Raw genomic sequence first — 26,961 nt, forward strand, 5'->3', positions numbered from 1 at the left:
AAAGAATAACCCTCAAAAAGAAAAGAGATTTTTGCCATTGACTTCAGTAGGATGAACATTTACTATCTAGTTCAATATATACCAGTGCAGGTAATACAAAATATTTGAAAACCATCACAGTAATATTGTGTAAGCATTAAAATTGATAAAATAGAAAATGATCATCACTGATTTGGAGGTTTTGACTTGTATCTTTCATCCTTTCAGTTCAAAGTCAGGATTATTTGCACATTTGTTATTAAAAGAGAACTCAGTATTCTTTTTTAAACGTAGTGAAGTTGGTGAATTGAATTTTTTCACTTTCAATTATACTGGTTTGGATATAAAAATGCTTCAAAGTATGCTGTTAATCTGTTACAGTCAAAATAATGGGTAATTGGAACTGAATGTCTTTTTCATCTGACTGCATCTAGCTATCAAACAAATCTATTAATTGTTAAATCATAATGACTTCAAAAGGATTTCTCAAGTCAGTGTTGGAGCTCTGATAACCTAATCTCCATTGGGCACTCCATTGAACTGCCTTGTCATTAGTCTTGTCAGCTCTGTAGCTACTTTTATTCCCAGAAGTTAATGAAAGACATTGTATTTTTTGAGAAAGTAACCTTTTCAAAAGTAGTTTTATAGGTAAGGTTTTAGAAGACACAGTTATTTTGTAATAATAATGATTTTTCAGTATTAGTTCCTTAGTTTTAGGAGTTGTTTTCTGGTAATGCTCAAGCAGCATAACAAGTGAGTGGAAACGTGGTGTCACCTGACTTCTAAATTTTCTTACTTTTGTAGGAGACAGACTGAGGCCAAACCCTGAATAATTTGGTTGGGGAAAATACCATCTGAGCAAACGGAGTTTGGCTGGTGCTTGGATCAAGGAGAGCTTGATCTGCCCTGTTAAATACTGAAAGAGATTGCACACTCAGAGGAGCATGCAGACACACCTGGAAAACTGTCACATCTCATCCTAAATTTTGATGATCTGTATTAGGTTGAGTGGCAGACTCCACTTCTGAGAGCCTCTGAAAAAAAAATGTGGAGCACCATTGATGAACCCTGCATCTCTGGGTAAACTGGCTTCCTGTAGCTCTGCTGTCGGAGCGGGATGCCCATGGGCATTGCTCTTTCTGACACGAGGCAGCTGGAGGAAGAGCGAGCAGCAGCACAGCAGCAAGACCCAGGTCTCCATTCAGCAGCTGAGCTGGCTGCACCCACCTGCACAGCCAGTGCTGCCACTTGCAGCTGTTCTGAGGAATCATGTTTGAAAGAGAGTGAGGGCACAGGCCGTCATGACACTGCCAGCAACGTGCATGGAGAAGCCTGTGAGCAATTTCTTGGATCCAGCCCATTGGCACCTAGGCTGAGAGCTCCCATCAGCTTAGTTCAGTTTGAGGGATCTTTACATAGCATCATACCGAGCAAACAGTAGGCTGAGAGCTCTCACATTATGTGTCAGTAGCAAGCACTGATTTCCCATTATTTGCTGATATTAATTACATTTGTTGAAACTTTATGTTAGAAGTACAGACATTTAGAGGCAAAAGTGGGAAAGACGGTTCGTATGGCTTTGGCTTCATATAGCCTATGGCTCAGAACGAAGGAGAGGAGGGCAGCAGTGTTTTACAGTGGGTGATGCATGGACAGTAGATGGATGTGCGAGATGATAAATAGGCACTGTAAGGCAGTGGGAAAGATCTAATGACAGTATGTCAAGGAGATCGTATTTAGATAGAACTGAATATATTTGGTAATAAGAACAAATACTTCATGAGCCTGCTATGATGCAATGTTCTCCACGATTTGCTTCTGTCATTGTCATGCAGATTATAGACAGCGTATGTTTGTTTCATGGCAGGCTTTAATAAAATTTTCCAAGACCGTCTGCCTTAAAACGTAACTAGGGTTGCCTGAGTCCATTTGGCTAAAACACTTTAAAGACATGTATTATGAAGTGTGTTGATTTTGTTTGTCCTGAGGTATTATTTAAAAAGTAAAAGTCACTGTATTTTCATACAGTATATTGGAAAACAAAGGGATTCTGTCATTTGAAGAATATCAGTCTCTTGTCTACGTGAACTGCATTAGAGATCATAGCAAAGTGAACACTTCAAAGATCATGAACTTGACACTGTCAAGAAAATTATTTTAAATTTTTGCTTGAACTTGTCACCACAAGGGTCTCTTTCTGCCTGTACCTCTTTCTTTATTTGTGAAACCTACAGCTGTGGTGCTTCACTTATATTGAAAACCATAAAAATGCAACACCAAAGAAAAAAAAAGCATATCAAAAACATTGAAAGAGTACAAAATAGCTGCTGTTCTGTTCCCTGGGCTCTCTGCTTAAGAGCTCTATTCACTTAAAACATTTTCCAGCTTCTGAAACACTTGATTAAAGTCAATTGGGAAAAAGATAAGCTGTTAAAAGTGCTAATTTGTGACTCAGAAAACTTGAATAAGTCTAAATATGAAATTCTCTGTTGCTCTGTATTCATGATTATGGGGCTTGTTTAGAGAACATTTTAACATTTCATTGCAGACTGTCTGTGCCTGCCTCTGCCTTGTGTTGTGTATTTTTTAAGGCATTCATTAGTACAGTGTTGTGGTTCAGCTATAAGCTCCCCCAACCTCCTCTCAACTCTGAGAATTTAGAAAGTCTCCTTCAGATCAGAAACCAGGTGTTTCTTTTCCTTTCTCCTTCTCTGGCCATAGAAGCCCATATGGAGTCCTTGCTTGACCTCATGTGCTAGACTATCAGTTGAGCTGATATTCTTGCTTAATAAATATCCTCTCATTCTTAGGCTGTGTTCATATGGATGAAATTTAGGAACAAAACCAGAACAAGTTGCACGGTGATGTATGCAAACAAGAAAGTTCTGCATTGAGAAGGTAAAAAAAGGAGGAGCCCAAGCTAGAGGGTAACTCTTTGAAGCTGTGACAAATCTAACTGTACCTTCCAGAAGTATGTTTGCTACTAATGGAGCAGAGTGAAATGATTTTTAGAGAATATACCCAGTATTCGTAACTTTTTCCAAATTAAGAGAGCTTATCTTTCAGTGTCTTAACCGCTCCATTTGTCAAACCTAATTTATTTTTCATACTGAAGGCATCCTCTACATACTCTCTTCTTTCCTACTTTGAAGGTTATTCCTAACTCTTCTCTCTTCTCTCTTTTTGCAAGAGCAAAACTATCACTGCATATCTTATTCAGATAACTCTATGCCTTGTCTCTCACACCTCACTTCTCCAGTTGACCCCTTTTTCTTGCGGTGTATTTGTGAGAATCCTGATATTAGCAGCAGTTGTGTATTTGCCTTAAGATGGGAATTCACTCCTTCAACTGACAGTTTCAAGTCTGCCCTTGGGCTGCTAATATAGTCATGTTGTATAATACATAGACACATACAGCCTACAAGGTGAACGGCAGCAGGCTTCTGAGCACTTGAAAGCATTTTCAGGATCTTGAAAATGAATATTTAGTTACTGGAGCCTGTCTTCCTGTCTTCCATCCATAAGCATATCATGCATGCATCATATAACATTGAGTTGTTTCTGAAATGATTCATGTGTTGTGCTGGTCTTGAAAAGGGTTATGTTTTTTTCCCCTCTACAATGATAATCTCAAGTGTCAGATTTGTTGCTTTGGTGTTGGTGATGGTTTCAGAAGTGCCGTAAGGCTTTTGACATTTTATTTCTTGGCAAAGTGTTGGTGTGCCACTAATGGAGATGTTTTGACACTTGAGACTACCAACTGCATGGATTAAAACTCTTCCAGAGTCCCTGGATTTCCTAACAAACTGGTGCACACAATACAGATGGCAACTTTACGTTGCCAGGTTAAAGTAAGTAGCTGCTGGACTTTTAGTATTTTCTATTTATCTTTATATATAGATATATAAAATACATAAAAATAATGTATGAAATGACACATGAATTTAGTCATGAACAAAAACACTTGGCTATAGAAAGCACAGGCACCTTCCAAAGCTGCTTAAAGGAACTGAAATAGCTGCTAAAACTTGTTAATAAATTAGTCTTTACACCAGTGCCAAGTAAGAAATACTTACAAGATACAGGCATAAATAAAAATGCAGCTTGGGTGATATTAAATTTATATTCATAACAAATTCATTCCAAAAGTTATCTGTTCATTATAGGATTTCTGTTTTAATAGTGCATATTTAGGTTCCTTTTGTGCGTTGTTTGTAATATTTTCATTGATAGAATACAGGACATAGGAAAGAATCAATTACTTGAGGGTGTTACTGGACAAAAGAGGATGCTGAATGTAAAAGACACTACAGGCAGTATGGAGTACAAAAAAACTATTGAGGAGCAATCAGTATTTCAGAGGATTAGGTCTTTCCACTAATCTGATTAACAGGTCAGAGGCTGTTTTAGAAATACGTAGTATCTTTAGGCTGAGAAATCAGGGTAACTAACTTGCTGCATTTCTATTCCCGTGACTGACTGTACTACGCCGTTCAAAGGGCTGACCTTTGTAAGAAACCAGCCCATTAACTGTGTTATGATAGGTAGAAGTCGAGAGCAATTACTTAACACCTTAAAATAATGAGGAAAGCAAGCATCTCCAAATATAAAATAATATTAAAAAATCTATATGACCTCTATTCTCTAAGAGGTAGTATAGAACCAGGAAAGAAAAGCACAGACTAATGGCCTACCACAGCTTGAAGAACACCAAGAAACTGCTCTGGAAGAACAGAATCGAGAATACAGGTCAAAAAGATAACAGCAACAAAGAAATAAATTAATAATCAGAAAAACAGCAATAAGAAGTTCCGTGCATGAAACAGACAGAAATGCTATGTATTGTAGTTGTAGCCACATACTTGCATGTTTCTTTTTTGTGCTTTTAAAAAGAAAAAGCTAAACTCCATTGAACATAGTCTGACATTGTGCATTGGTTTCTCATCTCAGTAAAACTCTGAGCATATTGACATGATCATTAATAAAGTGGTGACGTAAAATATGTTACAGACTAAAAGGCCCAGTTTGAGAAAGGACCAAGGATGCTCAGGAGAGATTCGTTCCTTCTAACTGCACAGGTTAGGAGCCTAATCATCCTCCACTCGCTATATAATCAACGAAGAGACAGACATTTCCAGAAGGTAATTTAGGCCTCTCTGGAGAGTGATTTGCCTCATCATAGATCCGAATCAACCTCTAATGTTTTCTACATCTCTTAACTTACTGTATATGGAGTGTAAGGTCACTAAGCTATTAACTTCAGGCTTCAGCTCTGTTTGGGCAAATACAAGACCTAGGAAGTTACAAAGCCTGATAAATTATAGCACAGGCGAATGTGATTTAGTTAAATGTGTAATTTGTAGATTGCAATGCTGTGTAAGATCACCTCATTAATTCCAGTGATGGACTGAATTCTGAATACTTTGCACTGTATAAAAATGCATGTGCTGCAATCTTGTGGTCTGGTTAAGGGCATGTTCTGCAGTGAAAGTGGCTTATTTAGGTAAACACTCTGGATTTGCAGGTCCCTCTGCCAAATGGTACCACTCAACATGCTGATGGATGAGAGGCCTGACAGGGGTTACAACTGAAAGGAGCACCACTGAGATGCAGTTTCTGATGATGTGAAAGATATTCTGCCAGTCCCACAAAATCACTATGCCAGGGCAGATTTCCCTCCCTTTGCAAAGTATAGAGTCACAGCTCCTCTCTGGCTCACCCGTCTTTTCTGCTGGTGGGTAAAGGCAGGTATGAATGGGGAATTGAACTCGGTGCGAGCATCTGTGGGTGTTCATGATTCAAATCAGTTGCGGAGCTTACTAAAATTTACTAATATCTTTTGTTTGGTTATTTAAAGATGAATTGAACTTCAAATAAATTGAAAAAAAGTAGTACTCAGTTAATATAAGCAGGAAATCCACCACAGATTTTCCTGTTTTTACCTGTCACTTAAATGTGTATTGGCAAGTAATACTCTAAGCTACATGAACCTTTGTCCTTAGTACTGTATTTTGCTTTAAGCTGCGGGAAACTGTTGCATATGGTGCAAAATGCAATGTTTTAGTATATATTTAAAACTCTTATGCTGGCATCTTAGGGGAAATTTTAAGTAATCAAGTTCCAGTCAGATGTTTATGTTGGGTGAGGCACTCAACATGCTTGTATGCCCGAGTCAGTCCTCTCTGGAGTTTCCTAAAATCTGACCATTTCCTTTTTCCATACGATGCACTGCAATAATAAACTCAAAACCAACTAGACTAGTGAAGTACAAAACCTCTTTATTGTCTTTCTAGTGTGATACAATACTTCTACTACAAAGAATGCTAGGGAAACGTGGCTTCCTATTCCTCCTCTTCCAGTGTTTTTGAACAACTGTCATATGTCAGCTGTGTTCAAGAACTGTAAGTATAATATTTACTACTGCTAGTGAATAAAGATTAAGTGGAAAAAGATGAATGTAAGAATGGTAAGGGGATTGCAATGAAGTAGAAAGTTAAATTAGGTTTTGTCATTCAGACCTCACAGAAAGAATTTTGAGAAGGCATCTTTCTTTTCATATTAAAAGAAAAATAAATTAAAAAATAGGTGCTTTTAGAAACTGAGATCACAAAGGAAATGAACTTAGGAAGATCAGCTGAGAAGCATCGCTGATCATTGTCCCAGGTGTTCATTTAAATTCGGGCAAAATTCATGAGACTTAAACATTTTGATTTTATTAGTTCCCCCTTCATTTTGGTAGTCAGATATAATGGATTGTGTCCCTGAAGGGTGCAATTCTGTGTCTCAGGAAAGAGGAGCTAGCCTTGGAAGGAAGGAGGGTGTCCTCTGCAGGGTGTCCAACAGGCCAAAAGGAGCGAGGCCATGCTCATAGATCTGAATGAAGATGCCCCCTCTAACACATGTGCAATGGGTAGGGAGCGCAGGCAGAAATAGGCCATGGTTACAGGGAAATTAATTTTTCCCCAACCTACTTATGTTTAATCCAAGGAAAATGTATCTCTCCTGCTTCATGTAAAACAAGGTTTTTGTACTGGAGACTACTGTGCTACAAGGATGGTCTTTGGCTGATCTTGCTGTTTTTTTCCTGTTTAGACCAGCCGGAAGATTGAATGCACTTCCTCGGTATTCAGACCTAACAATCCCTAGTAATTAGCTGTCCCAAAGCTAGATTATTAGTAAGCTATAAAAAAGTTTCTAATTTCCATCAACAAATACAGTTTCCAGTCATTATAGTCTGCAAGAATAGCGTCAATTTATTTGAGATTTTCCTCTCCTAAGCATCGGTAGGAAGAGTTATTCCCATATGAATATAGAAGGATGATTAGAAAGAGACTTTTTCAAGATGGCTTTAGAATGAAGCAGCCAGACATAAGAATGTAAATCATGTTCTATGGGAAGAAAAAAAAATAGATCAGGCTAAGAATGCAAATCATATTCAAGGGGAAAATTCAGATCAATATTAGAATCTGCCTTGTGTGACTGCAGTAGCATAAAATTATCTGCTGAGCTGCCTGTAAAAATGACAGTAGAGAGAAGAAAAAGATTTCAAGCAAAAGATGGCCTGCTGATAATTTGGCACAATTAAGCTCGATTGTAACCCAAATTGGGCGTAAAATATTATATGAAAACAGATGCAGAATACTTGTGGAAAATATCAGGTACATTCTTATTTCATTCTTATTCCAGTGAGATGGAATATGAGATGCTTGAGCGGTAGGGAAAGTTACTTGACTGGTATTGAATTCCTAGGCAAATGGAAGCCTGATTCTCAAATGTTCAATGAGGAAACAAGTCAGTGACCTAATTTTTCCAGTACAGCGTCCTACTTTGAAGGACAGATCCCAAACTTTGGTAGATATATTCTGGGGAAAATTAATTTAGGAAAAGTTGGTTTGTTTTTTTTTTTTTTTTATGATTCACAATGTTACCTGGAATTGTTAAGAATTTTGTGGAGGAACTTTTCAAATCATAGGTATTAAACCAACAAATCAAACAATCATAGAAACAAAACTACCCACTTCAGCTTTAGTTTTCTGAGTTGAAACAGAGTTCACTGACTTCAGCTTTCACAGACTTCTTCTCAGCCTCCAGTATCTGCAGATCCTACACAGTTCCTCAGATTTCAGTAAGTATTTTGTTCTGTGGGATAGAGGATCCTGGAAGTCTGAGAGCCTTAGCTCCCATTTCCTTGATGAACTTGATTATACCTTTTTTTAAAAAAATTAATTGTCAGACATCAGATCCTGAGAATCCCAGTGCAAGATTTCAGGTTCAAATTCCTTGCTTTAGAGCTGGGCTCTGACCTCCTGCAGCTGTCTGCACAACGTGATCTCTGTGGACAGGTAAGTCCTCCCTCATTCTGGGCTAAAATATGTGATAGTACATCCTGAAGTTGTAAATTTGCTGAAATTAAGATAGTGCTGTGAAATATTTGCTGAATCAGTATTTTCTGAAGCGCCTTGTGAGTTTTTATGAAGATTTGTGAGCAAGTATAACAATAAGAGCTGCTAGGTTTAGGCGGTTTTGAAAATTGTACAGTTTTAAATGGGAAACACGATTCTCAACGTATTAGCCTAAAGTTTATTAGAAATACTGTTTAAAATTATCTGTTTGAATCGAGTGGAATAAATAATTTGTTTAATACTGTAGAAGAAAAAAGAAGCTTGCTCTTTGTCTAAATATCCATTGAGATGTCCTTGATTTGAGCATTTTAACATTATGACATGGAGAATTAATGGAAAAATATAATCATGACCTATTCTGTGTGAGCATTCAGTGGTTGCTAGACAATTTTCTTCAGTAACGACAGGTGAAAAAATCATGGTCACAGGACACTATTACACTGGTTTATTAATCGTGCAGACCCTGCGTGTCTGAATTAAGAAATATTACTGCCAGTTTCTCTTTTATGGGAAATACTCTGATTCCATTGTTTAATAAATCATATGTCAAAACTAATTAGCAGGAGGTTACTTTTGATGGTTTGAATATTGTTAAAGAGCAGGAAGGTTAAAAATGTATTTTGTTGAGCAAAAGGGTGTTTTGCAATGATTTTCATGCACTATATGTGATGCCTGAAGCAGTTAGTCATAACACAAGGAAAGAGAAATTAGGTATGTCTGGCACCTCTGCAATTCCACACTGATACTGAATGATCACCAAGACTGGGCCTACAAATTTGCTGGAGCAATTATGTAAAACTTTACCTACAGGCTTAGAATTAGAAATATATCTTTTAAAAGCTGATATTGCTTCATAGCACATGGCTGCTTTTTCTACTTGTTTACTTGGAGACTAATGCACTTGGAAATTTCTGACTATGGTATGTGCAGGGCATGGTGGGAGAGTGGTAGGAAACACAGAGTCCCCTCTCCTTTCCTTGCCAGACCTTTGCTTTTAGGAGACAGAGAGATGCAAATGAGCGTAACAGGGTAAGTGACTTACAGAGAGCTGCATGTAACCACAGACTCGGGAAATATGATGCATGTGAATGATGTAGTCATCTAAGACTAGTTCACACCTATCCTTAAAGAATTGTAAAGATTGCCTCAAACAAACCTTGTATAATTTCTCTATATTGAAAAGAAAGACTGAAATGGACGTTTGGATAAATAAACCTAGGGAGAACTGATAGGTGATTTTGTTTAAATCCTTTTGATTGCAGCAGAAATCAAATTTATTTTGCTGGAGGGTGACTTACCAGGCAAAGCACATTAAATCACTTTGCTTCCAAGGGAGATTGAAGCAGCAGATACATATCCATGCTGGCGAGGTAAGATGTCTGTTACATGCCCATTACACATATTTATGTCTGAGCTGCAAACTGAAAAGTATTCATGAATTTTATATGTTTTAAAAGTGTTTCCAGGTATGCCTTTAGCTTTTCAGCTAAGTCTAATCTTATACAAACTGCAAATTCCCTCTGTGCCTGCTATACCGTTTAATTTTTCACCCGTCAAGAAGTTGTGGGAGTTTCACTGCAAGACAGTAGTATAAAGATGGCAAAATGCAACCAAGCATATTAAAGGATATGTACTCCGTGCGAATGGCACAAACAGCGACTGTCAGGTCTTTACGGCACAAGTCCAGAAAGTGTCTGATCTGGTTTTGTGGAAATTGGGGACATCTCTGTAGGGTCAAATTTTATATAAATGTTGTAGGACTTAGTGGCTCGTGTTTTGTTTTGTTCCATGGCTGTAAGTCTCGAGCAGACCTCTAACAAGAAAGCTGCCACACGATCTGCATTTTCACATTGAGAAATGTTTTACTTTAGATTTCTGGTACAGAAAGGATGGGAACCACCTTCTTTGGGTCACATTTGCCATAAGTCTCTTGCCTTGGACAAGCCTGTTGTTTGGACGCAAGTCTCAGATACACTTAGAGCACAAACAGGCATTTTCTTGTCATGTGAAGGAGCTAGGAAATGCTGGGGCTGTACATTCCTGCCTACACCTTCTGCTGTATGGCCCAGATGTCCATAAGGCAATTATATTACTGTAGCTGACACAGTGAAAGCAAGTTGCTCCCGTCTCTCCTAAAGAGCAGGTTGTGAGGCACTGCAGGGTGTGATGGGAGGCAGAGACAGCTGAGCACTGCATTATGGATGCATGCAGTGTAGCACACCGTGGAGAACATACAGAGCTTTGCTCTTGCCTGTCATGATAATAACACTTGTAAGCTGTGTGGGAAGGAAGGAGAAGATGGGGTGAAATACTAAATTTCTGACTTTTTGATAGTGAAAATATTGTGTAGAAACCTAGGAGGAAATGATCTTTTTCAAATCCAGACAAGGAACTCTGAGCTATTTTTGCTATGCATTTACTGTAGCAAATACACTTAGTGAAAATGAGAAGCAGCACACCTTGAGAGTAAATATGGCAGAAACAAAGGCTGGTTTCATCTTATTAACAGTCTTGAATGTTCAAGAGGTTTTAATCCCTAATTAGAAGTAACAGCTTTTACATTTTGTATAGCATATTGAACATTCACTTCAGGTACATGGAAAATTTTGTTTCTACTTTTGAGAGACATAAGAAGTTGTAGTAAAACAACAGGATGTTTTAGAATAACCTCAACATTTAGAATCCTGAAAACCAAAATTTGGTTCTTTCCAATAGCTGGATTATTATTTTTTTTAATTTAATGAAATTAATATGATTTATAAACAATACCTAGATCGCTGAATTACGTTTGGTTTTTTTTTTCCTCTGGAGAAAAAAAGGTTTTGTGCAGAAAAGTGTCATTGATTTCAGTGCCTTAGGCTGTTTCCTGTTGGCTACATACAGATGAGAGTGGCATCTGCACACTCACACTATTGATTATACTGTCAGTTGATGGTAAAATTGCCCCCTCTGTGCCCACTCAAAACTACTTCTTTGCATGTGCAATTAGCAGCCTTGTAGCTGGCTCTTAAATAGTATTGTTTATATGATCTGTTACCACCATGGTCCATGCTGATTAGCATACTATGAAATAACTTAATGTCCTTTGCCAGTGTCTTCAAAGCCATTGAAGATAATCTGGAATTTTGTTGTGCTTTTCTAGACTGCAGCAATGAAAGAAATAATGAAGACATCTCTATTAGTGATACAAAAAATATTAGAAGACCCCAATCAAATTAGTGGTAGAGCATCTGCAGGTGTCTAGCCACTGCTTTCTGTGGCTATATGTGGAAGACCTAGGTTTAAAATAATTCTCAGATGCTTCTGAAATTTGTAAATTTTCCACATTCTTCTCTCAGTCCACAATAAGCCAGGTGTTCTTCCAGTGAAATACTGGACTACGGTCTGTCAGACTTACATAAATAAGAGGAGATTACGACCCAAAGTCTTTAAAATCTTTGTGTCTAATTATCTATAAGTATTCAGAGAAGTAAGATTAAACTCTGCGAATGCGGGCAAATCCCACCGTATTAGCCTTAGGTTATTTGAAATCAAGGAGTCTCCCTTTCTTTACTAAGAGTACTGAGTAATATATTTACAGATGAGGTGTTACTTTGAAGTCAGGATCTTGTCTTTGATCAAAAGCCTACATACAGCTTCCCTCATGTCTCTTGGAAAGAGACAGTACTTGTATCACACTGGTGTGGGTTGTTTTTTTTTAATGTTTTGGACAGCAAAAATGACATTTACATGAAACAGTAATCCTGGGAATGTATGAGATAAGACAATTTCAACTACGAGTTGAGAGAGAGTCTCACAAGCAGACTTTAAATCAAGTAGAATAGCATCATACTCACTTTGCCTCCCTTACCTGCTGTTAATTAAAGTAATGATAAAGGAGGTCTGTCAACATTAATATGATGAAAACTGAAACATACTCAAAATTTTCTAGATGAAAACACTGGTAATCAGTATTACAGAAAAAAAGGTTTTGAGTAAATGCTTTTAATTCAGCTTACTTGTTTAAGAGGTGTAAATATACTACAGCAGAGCAAAGGCAAAGGGCATAGAGACTGACAATGCAGTATTTTATTATGTTCCTAAGGAGGATAGAGAAGGCACAATACAATTAAAAGGAAAAAAACGCTTGAGTACTGGCTTGCTTAGTCTTATGTAGTCATTCAGGGCACTAACTTTATCAGGACTGTGTATTTGGATCAATGATATTATCTTTCTGGTGGGTTTATATTGACTGACCATGGATTGTTATATGTTGGGGATTTTTTAAAATGTAAACATGCATGTGTCTATCCTGGGGGGAAAAAAGGGAATCTGAAAGAATAATATGTTCTGTGCACACAGCAAGGAAACACAACTGAGGCATCTCTGTAAATATTTTTTTAATAAAGAGTTTCTAGCTTATTGTATAGCACGAGTAGACCTGAATATTTTGGGTGGGCGAAGCATTACAGCTGCTCTTTGTGGACACATAAGTAGTGTTATCTTGGCTAAAACTCGGAATAAGTAGCTCTGTTGTTTTATTTTTGTGGCATGTTAAGGTAGCATGGACAAGTTTTTAAATGACTCTTTGAAGCCACCAAAGCTTCTTTACTGAAACCTTTAATGACAGAACTATCAAATACGTTACAGAGCAAACCACGCTGTAACACAAAGATTGCCTTATCCAGGCATCACGTCTCTCAGTATGCACTGTAATCATGAGTGTCCATGAAACACTTGCTTACCTGCAAAAGGGGTATTGGGAAGCTATTTATTCTTGTGCATCAAGTCTCTTAACGTCACCTAGTAGCTCTAAATAAGCAAAACCTGTGCTGTGTGGTTAGCTAAATGTTTATTGAAAAACCATTATGCTAGAGAATACTTGTAGCCCTCAAGAAATGGTGGGTTGGGACACCTGCGTTATGGCAACGGTGTTCCCCCTTTAAGGAAATTAAGTGCTGCTGTTGGGAGCTAAACAAGAATGTCAGTCTCAGCCCGTGGCACAGCCAGCCTTACGGTTTGTTTGGCCAAAACTTGGGTTCCCATATGAGCTTGTCTCCTGTCCATATTCTAACCTGGAGAGAAAAAGGGACAAAGAATTATGACCCATTCACATTTCTGTATGATTTATTTTTTTTTTTTAACTAGGAGAAAACAGAAGCATTTTCTTTTTAATATAACTTTTTATGATTTAGTATTCTTAAAACACTGAAACCAAAATGGGAAAAGTATGATGCCTACCCAATCAAATGGCTGTTGAAAAAGGCAAACTAATATGAAATACTAGTAGAAAAGTGCAGGCAAATAGAAGAATAAAGTCCAGCTACTTAAATATCTGGAGAAAAAAGGACTATAGCTGTGCAAAGAGTGCTTGGATACTGTTCTTCCAGTTACTGTATTAAGCCAGGTGGAATTCCACAAAGTAGATTTCTGCTGGTGAAATTTCTTCAGCAGAAGTGGACTATTTTGCTTTCTGTAGTATCGGTTGAGCCTTGTATGTAATACAAAGCTGCATAACTGTAATTTTCTGCATTATGTAATTCTTACCCTTAAAACAAAATTAGGCAAAAGAACTTAAAGGACTTCAGTGAGGAAAGGAACTATAAATTGTTTTGACAGGTAATCTTTGTGATTCAAATAGCATTTATGAAGTCTGTAAATCCAAATTCTAACTCAACTTTGCACATTGTACCTTATCTTTACAGTATGAATATGCCACAATCTGCTCAAGAGTTTTTTTTAATACTTAAATACAATTGCAAACTCTGTAAATATTCAGTATTGCATCTACTTTTTTTTAAAAAAAATGTGGGCTTCCATGATGACTCTGACTTGAAGTGGAGTTTTCTGTCTCGAGCTAGGAAGTACAGCTGTGAAAGGGGGTAGTTTCGCCTAACCAAAACTGTGAGAGAGAGCAGGGGGGGCATAGCATGATTTGAGATGTAAGAGCAATACTTTTTTTTTTTCTTCTGAACATTCTACCTTGTGCTGACTCACTACTGTTTCCAGCAGCCTTCCTTAGCGTATTTCTACCTCAAACTTAATCTCCTTCCCAGGATCACTTCTCTCTTCCCAGTGATTTCAGTTTTCACTTTTTGAAATCTTTGTCTCTGTTATAACAACCCCATAGAAATAATTAAAATACAGAAGAAAGTAAGGGGTTTCTTCCCCAATATCTGATTGGCAGCACTAAACAAGATACTTCTGTTTTTACCATTTTCCTCTGCTTCACCTGTCCTTTAAATTTTGGAATGGTAACTACATGGTGTATGTCTGCATTGCACCTCGCGTAAGGGAATACTGCTCTTTGTTAATTTGTAATTATATTATTGTATTTTGATTTAGTTTGAATGAGTGTCATCATCTTGAATTCAGAACTGAATAGAAAAAAAAGTATCATTACTCCCAACTATAAGTGGAAATAAATAAAGACAAAATAATCTCTTTGTTATTGTTTATCTTTTTCTCAATAACCCAAAATAATGAATTGTTCTTCCATCCTACAACATAGTCTTCCCTTAGGGAACTAGGAAATGAGATATCAAGAATGTCAAAAATCAAGATGCAATTAAAAAGCCTGGGAGTGTAAGGTCTCAGAAATACCAGAGTGCTTTTGGACCTTCAGTTTGCACTTCATAAGCAGAGCACACAAACTTTCACTCCAGACTTGTAGTCACCTCTACAAGTTTGTCATAAGAGTTCACGGCTAAGAGAAATAGCTTTTTGATATTTTCCTTTTCCACATCAATCCTCTGTCTGTTTTTTCTTCAAATGCTGATTTCTTTAGGCTTCTGGTGCCCTGAGAAGTGTAGAAATGTGAGATGCGAAAAGAAAACCTTGGAAGTACTTTAACAAAGCAGCTTTGGTGTCTCACAACTCCTGCCCAAATGTATAGGAGCATATACAATGAAAGTACTGTCTTTGCATTATTAATAATGCTATCAACTGAATAGCATAATGCTTTATAATTTTATAACCTTCTTCCAAAATTAATTCTGCATTCTATAAAAATTAAATCAGTCTAAGTCTCTGCCAGTTCAGTGGAGTCATATATGACGAATTATTTCTTATTTACACCAGTGTAATACCTCATGTAAATTATCATGAGCTTTATCTCTTAGCCTCCTGTTGGTCTTAAAATGAAAATCATCTAAGGTCTGCCATAACTGCAGAATGGCGGGTGTGTGTATGTGTGTGTGTGCATGTCCACCCATCTCTAAAGTTTTTAAAAGACAATCCAATTACTCACACTTCAAATGTCACTTAACCCATTGTTTGAAATGAACAGTGCAGAGTCCTATAACTGTTTAATGAATGCACATGACAGGACACCATGACCTGTGCATCTCTGATGAGGACTGGTTATTTCTGTTCTATTTGTCACCTTTGAAGTATGATATACAGTCGTTTTTAATTGTGAGGTGTTTTGGAAAAGAGAGACAACGCACTTACATGCAACAGGGTTAGATTTATTTTGTGTGATTACTAACAAGTGCATTGTTACAAGATGTATGCTGGAGAATGCTAGTGACCTACACACACCTTGAAAATTAGTACAAGGCGAATTAGCAGACAGTCACAGAATTTGCCACAGACATTTTTTTTAAAGTGTTAAGAGAATTAATAAAAGATGTTCAGTGTAGATGCTGTATGTATAACATGTAAAGTCATTCACCATTCAGTTAAAAATCTGGCTGTCGCAGACATGTACTCTGCTCTTGTCTATAGGCAGTCTTAAAAAATTGCTGGATTTATAAAAGAAATAAAGTTTACTTGCTATTTAAATCCATTGCTTTATTTGATTTGTATTTCAGCATCCTGAAGGTTTAAGAAGAACCGGTGTTGGGCCCTGGGGCATTTCCCTTGCCTGCTTAGGGGTGCCTACAGCCAATACTGACTTGGTTACAAATGTGAAAGCACTGTTTGTATGGATACCACAGATGCTCTTATTTCTGAGAGCAATTCTATGGCCAATTCTCGTGATGCTGATTTTTAAAACAGATCAAACATGGAAACAGCAGGGGAGAAAAATCAAAGATGTCTTTCCTATTTAATATAGGCTTTTGGATGGAGTAACCATCCAGAATTAGGTTTCAGAAGCATGATTCCTTTTCTTTGCAGAATGAAACATTATAGACTTATGATACCAGGGGAAAAAAGCTGGCTCTCCTAGTGCATGATCTGTTATATAAAGTACTCAGACAGCTGATTAATCTATGGGAGTTGGTAATCATTTGACTCTAGATATTTTGTTCAAATGTTTTTTTTCAGTGATTCATGAAGCCCTTATCAGAATTCAAAAAGCACTTCACGAATCAACTAGGAGCTTAAAAAAAAAAAATTAGCAGTAATGAGCTCATTTCCATAGAAATAGGACTAGGCTCACTGGTGGGTCAAACTGTTTTCTGCACTTCCACTTTCCAGTATTTTCCTCAATTCTTCTCTGTTTATTTCATGCATCATTATCTTCCATTTTCTGTATATCTAAACCATGCCATTTGGCTTTTTGTTCTCTAACCAGCAACTGCCACTTCAAGGTATCTCAAAATGGTGGTAAAAAATTGTGATCCATATTTCGCTCAATAAAGTTTAAAATTAATTGTCATATTGAAAGCCATTATTCCTGACAGTTTCCTCAATAGATTACAAATCATAGTTTGAAGTAGCATTGAGCAAAAATTTGTAATGCGCAAGCCTCTCCATTCCTGCTGGATTAGTAATGTGTTTTAATGATATTGCATTTGTATTCTTTCAGTTTTCTTTCATGAGACATCAAAGAAGCAACAGAATGTATCTTTCATATTCCAGACATACCACAATACTTCAGTGTTTTCCATTCCTTCAGATTCACTGCTAACCAAGATGAAAGCTAGGGTCTTATGAGCAAAACCTAAGCCATCGGAAAAGAAATGGTATCCCTTTGAGGTTCTCAATTTGTTGGAAAGAGGGAATTGCTTACAGTTTTATACATCACAGCGTAAGACTTGTTTTGGCAGGTTCCAGAGAAGTAACGCTGTCGTCACGTTCAACAGGCCAGTATAGAAGGTCATGCAGTGGTGCTGGATGTGTTCAGCTTGTTTTGTGGGCTGTCATCCAGGAGATGAAGAAGGAACAAGAAAGAACATTTCATGGCTTGAAATTGCATACACAGACTTCCTACTGAAGGCTATGCACATTGTTAAGGAAAAACAGAGAAGACTTAATAATCAGAAGAGGGAACTGGCCTGTGAATGGACTGGATTTGGTTATCTGTGTCCATGATGTAACTGTAAGCCAAGGTATAAATGTTGATGTTAATACGTTATCCAGATGCACGTATTTCAATAGCACCTTATTTACAAATGGCTAATATGCATTAATACCTAACAAAAAAGAGAAGCTATTCTCAGCAGCTCTACATCATACAATAGAAAACCTTGTGATCCTGGAAGACAAAGGAGTTTGAACAGGAAAATAATATTGAAATCCCTTATATCAAGGGAGAAAAATCTCTTCAGGAAGTATGCTGCTGGGAAGGTATGGCTTTTTCCTAAGTTGTGTCAGGTGAGTCCACATCTAGACCTAAAGATGAAAGACTAGTTCTGCATGCATTAGACCTGTGTATCTCCTAGGATTGATACTGTAGAGTTACATTTGGTTATAGAGGGGGGAAGTGAACTGTATCTTTGCTGAAACTTGCATTTATCTCAGTTCTGGAACAGGTGGGAATTGTATGCCAAAACAAATGGCTTCAAAGAGGAAAACAAAAATTTGTTCTGGAAATAGACTTTCTACCAAAGGTGGTGGAATCGTGATCTGAAATTCTGATAAAGCAGAGTCATGACATGGAGTAGGAAAAGGAGGGTAAAGCCTGCAAGGTTAATCTCCTTTTCAGAAGGCGTAATATTTTCTGAGTGGATATTACAAGTGGCATAGCATAAGCCAGTCACTGCTTCCCTTCAGGAAAGAGAAAGGGTATCATAGTCTTTCTTTCCTTTTTCTCATTTTTACCATGCATAAGCATATACCAAATGAAAATTTGGTCTACTGTCTTGTGTATCACATTTGCTATGAGAGCAACACTACTGGGACCAATGATATGCATATTTTAACACTAGGCAAAGGTGCAAATGGCTTTAAAACGCAATTAGACAAAAGCACAAAGCATAAGGTCATTAGTGACTATTAAACAAAACAGACAGGGTAAAGCAATAGGTTTAATCCTCTCTAACCTAGTGATTGCTGGAAGCTGCCTTCTCTGGGAAGTATGTCAGAACAGAGTCATGCTGGAATGCATTTCTTGCACTCTTTCTCGATGTGTCTGTGGTGAAATGCTGCTGGAGAAAGGAGGTCAGCTAGGCAGTCCTGGAGCAGCAGACCTTTTGCATGTAAGAAGAGAGATACAGCAAAGTCCCCCCTTCTTACTGTGTTGTGCAGTGTGGCAGAATGATGATTCCAAACTCCCCCAGGAAATGTAGTATTTTTAGAGTATTTGATTTGTATTAAAGGGCATAATAAAGCTAGCTGCTAGCTTGCATTTCAAAACTTATGTAATGAAAGCAGGTAAATCTTTGCTGGATAAGAATAAGAAATCTTGCAACATACATTAGATGGCACACTCCTCACCTATTATTTCTATAAGAGACAACTCTGCTCTTTTTCTCACGGTAAGTGATACCTTTTTTGTGAGCAATGGTACTGAAAGCCATGGTGGTGCATGTGTAATGGGTTGAAAATGGACACATGAAACAGAGTGAAATCTACTACAGACTACTGAGATTGTTATGATTTCTTTACTTCCTGCTCTCTTTAGGGTGGCTTAAGTAGTGATAGTAAACATTTACTAGTCTATTTGTGAGGGAGGTTTTTACTTTCTTTTAGAAAGTACAGTTGAGAGTCTACAGGATATTAGCTAATGGGACAATGCCAAAAAAACCCAGGCCATATGATTAGTTTTATTCTGTTTCTTTCTGGTTTGCCTCTTGAAGGAAATTCTATTGGGATAAGAGTAATCATGCAGACCTTTTATAGTTCCTCCAGGCTCTTCCCTGCTACAGATCATTCTGGACTTTGTAAAAGAAATGGGGAACTCTCCTGGTAAAACTTTATAGTGGCTAGTTTTCTGGTTAATTGTCAGCTGATTTTTCTGACACTGATCTGTAATGCCATCCTTCCGTGGAGGAATTATCGAGGATGTCTTCTTACTGAGCACAGATGAAGGAAAGTTTCCTTAGCAACAGGAATAACATGGAATACTGAAATGCTCTCTGGTGACTCTCCTTGTTTCTGTACAACAAAAAAAGCTTTTTTTCTACTTTATTTTTTTGTACAGTATAAAGACTCAGACACACAACCTGACATTTCCTGCCTACTTTCAATGTTTCAAGCAAATGAAGTTAAAAAAATAGTAATCCTTCAGGAATCATTCAAGTAATTCTCTTAGTACGCCAAATTTCTACATTAATTAATTTGCAAAAGCCTATTAGCATGTAGCACCAAAAAAAAAAAAAAAAAGGCATTATTTAGCCTGACTTGTAACCAAGGAAACGTGTATGCTTAATAACTGAGATAATATTTTACACTTCTGTAGCACTTATCTAGCCATGCTTTACCAATCTGGAGGACTTTAAGGCCAGATTTTAAATGCATTTAGACATCTACAGATGCAGATAGGTGCCTGGAGAGCTTTCAGAAAGTGATTTCAATAATCTGTCAGTTATTTGCTAGCTCCCTTGTGAGCGACAGCAAAATACTGATTCCAGTGGTACAGAAGAAGGTTAGGAAAAAAGCCACAATAAAGCTTTGAAAGAGTTAAGAGAGAATCCAACCTTATGATTCCTACCACTGTGCTTTAATGACTAACTAATGTTCCCTGCAAGGCAAGACTGGGTAATTAATGCAATTTAGGAAAAAAAAAAGAAGAACATTTTGTTTGAAGTCTACACCTGAATGGTAAGACATCATCTGGCTGTTGTCCTGCAGAGGTAGCTCACCTTGAAACGGCACCCTGGCTCAGTCCCCTCTGTTACCCACTGTGACCACTTCATAACTCAAGCCCTCCACTATCATGGCAAGGGACAAACACTGAACTGCAAGAAGCCTTGTGGGGCAATAGATCTATTTGCTCTCAGTAACTAACAGCCACAACATCTTAGCTCCTGTCATAACTGACTCCAGCTCCACCTTTCAAGTACAGTATTTGGAGGGTTTGGTTTCACTTTTCTGGTAGGATATGACTGCCCTCTCTAAATAACACTCCTAGCCTTTGATTTGCTGAGACTAAGCATGACAAAGCTTTTATTTTCTACAATAGCTCCTCCATCATTCCAGTGCTCCTTGTCTTTGCTTATTGTAGTTTGAATTCATCTTCCCAGAACGTGGGGTTAAAGTATATTAGAACTCCAGTACCAAAAAAAAAAAAAAAAAAAAAAAAAGTTTTAGGTCCTCAAAATAGGAATATTTTCCACCTCCTCAAATGGAAGTTAGCCAGAAATTTCTACACATATAGTACCACAGCTATGGGAAGGAAAGGTTTGTTATTAGGTCCATTGCAATGAAGAGTTTTCTTTATTCTATCCCTTGAAAAGGAGTTTTGGTCTGAAAATCTTGTTGGGTAAGTTATTTAATTATTTCCTGCTTTTTGCTAGTGTAGGCAACATAATATATTATGAGAAGTAAATTAAGAAGACAAAACTAACAATATTAAATAATACTTGGAAAGCGGTATGCTAGTTGAGGGTGTGAATTCAGATATGCTATTCTGATAGTACTATAATTTCATTGATTCTCTCAACTGGGAAATGACAGTTAAAAATATCCTGCCAAAGCTCAAAATATCTATTAGATAAAATATCTAGTACTGGAATATAACTGGAATTCAGTGGGCATATTTGTTGAGGAATATAAACAAACAAACAAAAACCCCCAAATTCTTTTTGGTGTGAAATCTTTGTATCATGTATTTTTATGCCAGTTTGTCTTTCCAAAGGACAATGTTTAAAACCAGTTAAAACAAGTGAGTATATCTCATTACATTTTCTTGTAGGGTATACATTTATTTGTACTTTTCGCTGTGCAATAATAAAACGGCGTAACAGGAACATCATGGTCAGAAGAGATTTAATTGTAATGCAAGTTTAATTGCCATGAATGACTTACAACCATATTATTAACAATACAATACATGTGATATTTTTACATGTTTGTGGGGTGCAACACTGACATATATTTGCCAGTAACTGACAAACTAAATTATGGCTCAGAGAATAGAAAAAGTTATTCTATGTCATCGTTACGTGATGAACATTGAGATATATAAACCACTGCAACAGAGCATTAGAGTGTTTTACATTGAATCTCCCATGACAAGATGACATTTTCCACCTGTTAAAAAAAACAACAGAAGATTGCACACCTGCTAAATCTCAGATAAAGAATACAAGAATGACAGCATCATGGTTAGGATTTCACCTTATGGGCCTGGTTTTTTTGTTTAGACATTGTTTGGCAGCATTCTGTAGCTACTGCCTGCTGGCATTTCTGATGTGCTGGCCGTTTAAAGGAAGACACAGACATCCTGGAAAAGGGGTTTTGAAGACTCATAAATAAGGCCTGGGCACATAATGGAGCACCACTGACCCAGGAAGTGAAAAAATTGCGAAGAACTTGGCCTGCTGGTAGTTTCTGGATTTTCAGCATGTCCCTTTTTCTGGAATGCTGCTTTTCAGACATCCTCAGCAAGTGCTGTGTGTGCACGTGCAGTGTTGTGCGATGCAGGGATAGCAGCATACCTCTGTGTGCTAAAGAACTGAGCCACGTGAATTAAATCTGTCACGCAGTCTATCCCAGGGTGCTATTCATGGTGCATGGTAAACTGCGCGTTTGCTCAAACATTTCTTTCCAGATTTCTCAAGTGGAAAAATGGGAGTGCTATGCAACCCAAAATCTCCTGGGGAGATCTCCTGAGAAAATGCCCCCCTGAGGGGAAGCTGAAATTACAGGAGCAGTGCAGGGAGCTTTGGAAATATAATGCAACACAGATACATTGGTTCTGAGGCAGTTCTGTGGAAAATTCATGGATGAAATTCCTTGGACAGAAATTTCCTTTTGATATAAGTCAGAAGTTAATCACACATTAAAACCCCATAAGCTTACCTGGCTCCATAGCTCATCTACAGCTATCAGTGATTCCACAGCATATTGCAGTACTTTGCTTAGGCTCAGCAGATTTTCCACCTCTTTTAATGTATTTATTACATATACTGCAATGCTGTCACTAACGTAGGAAAGTCACCAGTAATTTATGATTACATAATGGCCAAGTTTATTTGCTTTAGATGCACTGAGCATTAGTCTGGAACAGCTTGTGTCACAGCTTTTGTGAACAAGTTGCCATTGGGATTTCACTGTTGTCCTTACTGCAACACTATGGCAAAAGGGATGGCCTGAGGATGTGTCTTCTCTATAAAATAAATATAGGCTTCTGGACAAAGAGGGAGTCTTTACTGGCTACCAGCAACGTGATTTCTATTTTATGCATGTGTGCTGTTTGGAATGTGCTTCCTGTAAGTAACCAAATGCATATACACTAGCTTATTATTAGGTTATTATTTGACTAGCGTGCTGAAGAGAGGAGAACGTGTTAGCTGGAGCATATCTCACTGACTAGAAACTCACAATTATTTCACTGAAAGACTACAGGTTAAAGGTAGAAGTTATTTGTCAATTTCTATCAGATTTGGCTGGTAATTTCGACAAAATAAAAGGCAAAATACTCCAAATTTTGCGGTTTCCCAAATGCTTTAGTTTTGTTTGCATTTTTAATAAGAGCAGAGGAATAGGCTGGTGTAATTTGCATGGTATCGGGGTGGTTTGCTGTGTTACCTGCTTAACCTGGGAGCTCGTCTTGTGGACATGTTTTTCTTGTTACGGCTTGTCACAGCTGAGACATCAGGTGGCAGAACCTGAGGAGGGGTGTTGGGGTCTGTGGGCATGGTGGGCCCCCCCCATTGCGGGTGCCAGGCTGCCATGCAACCCCAGTTGGACTGTGGGCCGCAGCTGGTGTGGGTGTGACAGTCATGCCAAACCTGTTGCTTTTCATATTAAACACCTTGTTTTGTGCCGCCTAGAATGCCTCTGGCTTTTGTTCCCTGTGGTGGGAAAGCTGGGCTCTGACATCCCCTTTACCCCACGCACCCACCCACCTGATTTCCAGTTGCAATCATGTGCGCTTGCAGGGGCTGATCCAGGCTTGGCGCCAGGTGCCCACCCAGCTCCTCAGCACAGTGAGGAAGAAGACCCCAAACTTGTGGGTCAAGCTAAAGGCAGTTTAATGGAGCAATAGCAAAAGTCGTGCATGGGGAAATGAAGGAAAACAAAAAATGTTTTTCTTCAGTTCCCATCAGCCGGCGATGTTCGGCCACTTCCTGGGAAGCAGCGCTTCAGCACGCGTAGCGGTTGCTCTGGAAGACCAACGTCGTAAATAACAAATGCCCCTTCTTCCTCCTCCTTTCTCTTGCCTTTTATATCTGAGCAGACATCATATGGTATGGAATATGCCTTTGGTCACTCTGGCTGCGTCCCCTCCTGAGATCGTGCCCACCCCCAGCCTGCAGGTGAGGGGGGGCTGGCGAGACGGCCTTGGTGCCGTGCGGGTGCTGCTCAGCAGCAGCCAAAACGCTGGTGTGTTATCACCCCCTTCCCGGCCACCAGTACAAGCGCCGCGCTGTGAGGGCTGCTGTGGGGCTTGGCCAGACCCAATTCAGCACTGATTGCACCTGTGCCAGGCTGGGCCCTCCCAAGGGCCGGGGAGCCTAATGCCTGTCGCCTGGGGGTGGCAGAGCCGCTGCCCGCCCCTGAGGAGAGCGGGGTGGGCCCCTGCACAGGCCCTGGGGAGCGCCCGCCCGCTGCCCTGAGGTGGCCCTTGGCACACGGCTGCTGGCCGGCACTTTGGTGTCCCGGAGGCGGTGAAAACAGTTTTTGTTTTTGCCTGAAGCTGGTGTGGAAACCTGTGAAGCAAAGCCTTCCAGTCAGCAGTAGCTGCGGGCCTGCTCCACTCAGGGGTTCGTGTAGATGAGCCACAGGAATAGCCCTGGCAGGCGGGCGATGCCTGCGAAGCCATCGTTCTTTGAGGACAGCCGAGGGCATGGAGCAGGCCAGGATTTGTGTCTGGTTTATAATGTTTATCGTGGTTCCTTGCACGTGTGCTGTGCTAGTCAATCAGCCTGGCACCGTAGCCCAGGAGCTGGCTTTTCCCGCTCTCCACTGCTTGGTGGTGGCGTGTGCGCGCTGGGCAGGAGGGCAGACTCTGTCATGCTGCTGCCACTCACGCTGCTTTCCCCACGCTGACCCCCTCTGCCTTCATGTCACCATGTGGTAAGTGTTACTTATTAATTATACTGACAGTGAAAATGATTTTTTTCTTTGTCAGGTTGGAGTATGACATCTATCCTTAGTTTATTGTGCGTATACCGTGCTCTCAGATCTTGTTTAGTGCTTTCAGATCCCATAGCCAGTACGGGCCGTTCAGCTGCAAGAAATATACACTCCTGTTAGTGCATTTCCAATAATATTTAACTTATCTTCTTGTAACATACACAAATAAAGCTCTTCAAAGAGACGAAAACAGGTGCAATGCAAAAGTTGAATAAAAAGCTTCTTCTGTACCCTGGCTGCCCCTGAGGAAAATGAAGGGGTTGTTCCCAGAGCCCTGGTGCTTGCCTGAGTCAGCAGGGAGTCTGAAACATTTTTTTCCATGAACCTGAGTTGCATTAAAACTGCTGGTGACTGCTGCACACTAGTGATCAGGGAAGTCTGTGGTTTATAGACCTTGCCTTGGTGAATTTTGTATTAATTTGTCCTGGAACAGAAGAAATCCAGGTAATTGTTACAGAGTAGGATGCCTTAGAAAACACACACATCTCCCCGCCCGCCCCCCCCCCCCCCCCCCCCCCTTACAGGTACAATTCACAAAATTGAAATATTTTAAGTTGTTTATGGAATGTTAAACTAGTTAGAGTGAAACTGATTTTTTTTAGAGCAGTCTCAGTGTATATAGGTTATACTCCCAGTGCAGCTCTGATGATGAAGTTTGATGGTAAAGTCTCCAGGATTATTTTCCCACCTACAGATCTGTCACTCTGTTTTGAGTGTAAGGCTGCAATAGAAGGTGTGGCAGGACAGATGCTTAATTTCTTTCCAGGTAAACCAGGAAACATGCGGGTTCTTTAGTCCTTGGCTTGGATAGTGTGCATTGTGCTCCTACTGTGGATTTTAGCTTTTGGTTTGGGTTTTTTTTGTTTGTTTGTTGTGGGTTTTTTTTGTTTAAATTACTACCTTTCCTCTTCTAAAGTGCATTTAAATACTTATTCATAGCTACTGTTTTAATGCTGAAATTAAGTTGTGATTCCTAGTAGATCAAGATAAATACTAGAATCTGTGTTTTAAGACTTTTTTTTCTTCTTCTTGTTATCTTTCTCTTCCTAGTCGCTATAAACATGTGACAATTTGAAGGTGTTGTAATTTTCTGCGAAAGAGGCTGCTAAGATCTGCAGCAGGTAGAGACAGGGTTAGCTGTCTGACGGCCCAAAGGAAGGGGAGGCAGCCAAAAGTGCTCTGTACTTCTGAAGGGCAAGAAGACTGAATTGCAGAAAGGGTCCTAACCCATCAGAGCTGGGTGTGCAGAGCTTGGGATGACAGTTCTGGGTCTATGAACAGTCTCTGGCCAGTTCTTTGATCTTGGACTTTGACTTGCTAGCAAAAGAGTCAAGACTATTCAGTGCCAGACTCAAAAATCTCAAAGGAGGAAAGGAGAAGCATTAGGGCTACTTTCACCTTTTGTAAGAAAATCTAAATCCTAGCTGTGAAATGTCTTGCTACTTTTCATCACTAGTTTAAAAAATACAGTACTTTTAGAAATGAGTCTATTTTAGAGGCAAATTATCTGTAGGTGTAAACTCGTTTACTTCAATGAAGTGCCCACCTTACTAGTCATCTTCTAGTGTTTACCATTATTTCAAAGCATTTGCCCTCTGAAAAGCAAGAGCAGCACTATCTTGGTAGTTCCTCTGGCATCTTAAGATCTTAGTCCTATCCCTTTTTAACCTTCCTTTCCTCTAGTGAGTACAGTGCATTTTTTATCTTGAGTTGAAAGAGTTTCTGCTGAGTGGAGTTCAGTAAGGCTTATTTTTCTTCAAAGCTTACAAAATTCTTTTTCAATAATATTAATTATTGTTAGCAGGTTTCTCAAAGTGTCAACTTATATGAGCTATTTTAAAATGTTTGTTATGGTACTGACTGCTTATAAGATTGTTTTTAAAGTGAAAACTGAATGGTTTTCTGGTGATTCAGGTTCCCAAAATGAATGAGCACTTTGATTTATTGTCATTGTTTCTCAAGTACATTTAAAGTAGATAGTGCACGTCATTCTGTAAATTGTAGGTCTGAACTGTTGTTTATTTTGTTGAACTACACTTCTGTTGCATAATTGCATTTGCCAGGTGGAAGTGAGAGCTGTCTTTTTGAAATCACAACTAATAGTGTCTTGGGAGTTTGCTCCAGCTAAATACTGCCCCAGTTTCTTCATCTCTGTGCATCCAATACGTATCAGTCAAACTCATACAGC

The 26,961-nt window shown here is 38.8% G+C and overlaps 1 long non-coding RNA gene across 3 annotated transcripts in view; it reads left to right on the plus strand.

Annotated features, from left to right (window-relative positions):
* Positions 1-24,010, plus strand: part of LOC114017783 (uncharacterized) — a 48,309-nt gene extending 24,299 nt beyond the window's left edge. The window contains exons 6-8 of one of the 3 annotated variants that reach the window (XR_008735154.1): positions 784-5,120; positions 5,504-5,727; positions 6,273-24,010. This is a non-coding gene — a long non-coding RNA (uncharacterized LOC114017783). Of the gene's footprint in view, positions 1-783; positions 5,728-6,272 lie in introns of all 3 variants that reach the window. The other 2 variants (XR_008735153.1, XR_003563029.2) reach the window with 2 other exon arrangements.
* The last annotated feature ends 2,951 nt before the right edge of the window (positions 24,011-26,961 follow it).

Source organism: Falco cherrug, chromosome 14 (genome assembly GCF_023634085.1).
Source record: "Falco cherrug isolate bFalChe1 chromosome 14, bFalChe1.pri, whole genome shotgun sequence".
NCBI classification, from domain to species: Eukaryota; Metazoa; Chordata; class Aves; order Falconiformes; family Falconidae; genus Falco; species Falco cherrug.